Genomic DNA, 669 nt, shown 5'->3' on the forward strand with positions numbered 1-669 from the left:
GTCTGCTCTCTAGAATTTATAAAGAACTAAAAAACATTAGGGCCCCATATTAAAAGACCCAATCCAGAAATGAGCATCCAAGTTGAGCACACACTTCTCAGAGGATGAAATTAAGGAAGTGAATAAACATATGAAAAAATGCTCCACATCACTAGCCATCTAGGAAATGCAAATTAAAGCAACACTGAGATATCATCTCACCCCAGAAAGAATGGCTATCATAAAGAAATCAACCAACAACAAATGTAGGAGAGGCTGTGTGGAAAAGGAACCCTTCTCCACTGCTGGTGGGAATGTAGACTGGTGCAACCATTATGGAAATGAGCATGGAGACTCCTTAAAAAACTAGGACTGAAAATTCCATTCAAACCAGCTATCCCCCTACTGGAAATTTTCCCAGAAGAACTGAAAACGTCATATCATAGTGATATATGTGTTCCTATGTTTATCACAATTTGTGATAACCAAATCTTGGAAACAACCAAGATGCCTGTCATCTGAGAAATGGATGAAAATGATGTAGCATTTTATACAATGGAATATTACTGAACTACAAAGAATGATAAACTCTAAGCTTTTATATTGAAGTGGATGCCACTTGAAGATATACTCATAAGTGAAATAAACCAGACCCACATGTGTAAATATTGTATAGTCTCCCTAGTATAA

This window comes from Octodon degus, unplaced genomic scaffold (assembly GCF_000260255.1).
Source record: "Octodon degus isolate 3935 unplaced genomic scaffold, OctDeg1.0 scaffold00109, whole genome shotgun sequence".
Taxonomy (NCBI): domain Eukaryota; kingdom Metazoa; phylum Chordata; class Mammalia; order Rodentia; family Octodontidae; genus Octodon; species Octodon degus.